This window comes from Peromyscus californicus, unplaced genomic scaffold (assembly GCF_007827085.1).
Source record: "Peromyscus californicus insignis strain IS unplaced genomic scaffold, ASM782708v3 Scaffold_9__1_contigs__length_137607984, whole genome shotgun sequence".
NCBI classification, from domain to species: domain Eukaryota; kingdom Metazoa; phylum Chordata; class Mammalia; order Rodentia; family Cricetidae; genus Peromyscus; species Peromyscus californicus.
In genome coordinates this window covers 78801590-78804712 of record NW_026294617.1, presented here as the reverse complement: position 1 = coordinate 78804712, position 3123 = coordinate 78801590, and positions in this window count along the sequence as shown.

Below are 3123 nucleotides of genomic sequence, written 5' to 3'. Positions count from 1 at the left end.
AGTTGCTCTTTTTTAGTTTTCTAGATTTTTAGACAGATCCACCCTATCTAGGGCCCACAAAACTTGACTCTACAACTTCCCAGATCCCACACCCTGTATAAAGAGATATAGGTAGGACTCGGGCTGTAGTTTCGATTTTCACCAGCAGGATTCCAGACTCACCATTCCTCAGATGAATGAGCGAGAGGAGGTGAAGTCAGTTGCTTTTCTAATATCCTTCAGGTCCATAATTCTATATACGTACTCAAGAAAGAGGCGCTAATGGACACTGTATAAACCATGAGTGTGAATGGATGAAGAATAGAGCACACAAGGTAATCATGCCTAGGGAGGTAAACTGAAGAATAATATTTATCTCTATGATATAAATTGCCAAAATATACACTCAAGTTTCTTTGCATACCAATTAAGAAAAGTTGAGGTTCATTTGTCTTGAGCCCTAATAGATTTCTTTGCTACTTTTTACAGTAGCAGTATTTCCTGTTTACTGGTTGCAGTCAGGAACATCTCTCTTCTGGTTTGTTTTTCTGTTGCTGTGATAAACTATTCTGACCAAAGACAACTTAGGGGCAGAAGGGTTCATAAAGGTTTATACTTCCCAGTCACAATTCATCATGGAGGGAAGTCGGGGCAGGAATTCAGCAAAAACTGGGGAGGAAGGATGCATATTGGCTTGTGTTCAACTAGCTTTCTTATATAGCCCAGACCTACTATATAGCCTAGGGATGGTGCCTCCCACAGTGGCCTGGGCCCTATTAATAATCAGTGAAGGCAATCTCTCACAGACATGGCCATAGGCTATTCTGATGGGGCAATTCTTCCATTGAGGTTCCCTCTTCCCAGGTGACTCTAGGTTGTATCAAGTTGGCAATAAAAGCTAAACAGGACAATCTGCTTCCTGTTTCCTCTCAGGATCATGCAGAGGACCTGACAGAATTACTGGATCAGACTAAGCACTGTGCCATGCTGAGAATTCCTCATTCATATATTTTGAGCTAAGTCTAGTGAATTAGTGAGCTAAGTCTCTTCTTGAAGCAAGTTACTTATGTTCCCACTATACCTCAAGTACATGGTCTTGGATCCCAAATCACACGCATGCACAACTGTATGCACATGTGAACACACACACAAACTTGTGCAGCCACAAACCAAAAAACATTTGTTAATAAAAAGTCAAGTAATATTGAAAACCGAAAGGTTTTAATGTGTTCGCACTGGGTGTAATAAAGAGGTCCAGTGATCCTTGCAAGTCCATCTTGGGGGTTCTGGTATAGGTCTTAGGTTTAAACAGAGGGCAGAAAGCGAGCATAGGAACAGTCTTGGTCAAGTCCCATCCACAGTGTCTCTACTCCAGTTTCTCTGACGAGTTGCCACAGCGGTGTGAACTTCCTGGGAGACCAGCTTCCCCTCTGGCTTCGGCCTTCCCCCAGCATATGATTCCTGAAGGAAATTCCACTTTCTTGGGGTTTGCTGTTTCAATAGTCTGGTGGCCGAAGGGAAGGCGAGAGCATCTCTTTAGATCTTCCTTCCTGCCAGGGTGGTTACACAACACAGGTAATGCAGTTACCCTCTGCCAATGCACAGCACAAGTGCACACTGTGTGTGTGTGTGTGTGTGTGTGTGTGTGTGCGCGCGCGCAGGTGCCACAGCCTGTGTGTAGAGGTCAGAGGACAACTTTCAGGAGTAGGCTCTCACTTTCCACGTTGCTCATCTTGCTGTTTGACAGACTGAGGCTACCCTCTCGGGAGCTCTGGCAGATTCTCCTGTCTTCCATATAGCCCTCTGTCTGCGGAGATTCCAGATGCGCGCTACCGCATCTGGCTTTTTACATGGGTTCTGGGGATTGCACTCAGGTCACTGGGCTTGTGTGGAAAGTGCCTTTGCCCCGGGCCATCTTCCTTACCCCAGCTCTTCTGTGACTTCACTATGTCTCACACTATTGTTGCTGGGGAGACATTGTTTAGGTATTTATTGCTTGTATATATTGTATATAGTTATTATACTTATTGTATATAGTTTTTCTTATATTGGTTATAACTTTTTTCCTTTTTTCTTTTTATTAGAATAATAGGGGGAAATGTGGTGATATTTTAATTGTGCTGAAATGTGATTTTATTTGTATGTTAATAAATAAAGTTTGCCTGGGGGTCAGAGGTCATTAGCAAGCCAGGAATAGAAGTCAGGTGGTGGTAGCCCACGCTCTTAATCCAGTCACATGGCAAGCAGAGTCTCCGTGTGGTCAAGGACACAGCCAAGTGTGGTGACCCTTGAGTTCTTAATCCCAGTACCAACCATAGAGACCAGGAGGTCTGTATAGACAGGCAGGGACGAGGAAGTCATATGGCTAGGCTTAGAGCCAATAAGAAGGCAGAACAGGAAAGCAATAAAATGCAAGACACAGGAAGAAGGTCTCTCTCTCAGGGGAAGGAGGGCAGCGAGTGGTAAGCCAAAGGGAGTCGTGGCTCTTCACTAGTGCTCTGATCTCTTAGGCTTTAACTCTGTGTCTGGCTCTGTGTTTTATTTACTAAGACGGTTTAGAATTTCATCTACACACTACGGTAAGTGTGTTTGTGCCTCATTTGTATGACTTTGCCCTTGTATTGTTCCTCATCTTCAAGGACTTAGTGAGAAAAGAAAGGTTGAAAAGATGAAACAACAGCAACATCTAACAGTTTCCCTTCTGAGAGGCCGAGGAAGAAACATTGTGACCCACAGATAGACCTAGTACTGCCATTTGGTTTGCTCACATGGAACGCAGCTGCTCCCCGGACACAGCTCTGTTTCTTTGAAATCGGAGGCACACGGGTTGTATTTTCATCTTTTCATGACAGTGGTCTTTTGTAGCATTGAGCATAGTAACTGGTGGTTTGGGGAGGCCATTAATGGACTTAGTTCCCTCAGCAGCGTCAGCCTGCCGAGTCCTCCTCTCTCTCCCTCGGATGTCCTCTGACCTGCTTTCAGTTGGTGCCTGATGGACCAGGCTCTCTGTTGTTTCCCGACTGTTCAAACACTAACCGTCTATTCTGGTCAAACAGAGGAAATATAGCAAGGTTGTTCAGATGCTTGCTGGTATAATTCCTAATACTCATTTATCCTGCTTAGTATGTACAGTTTATAATGGCT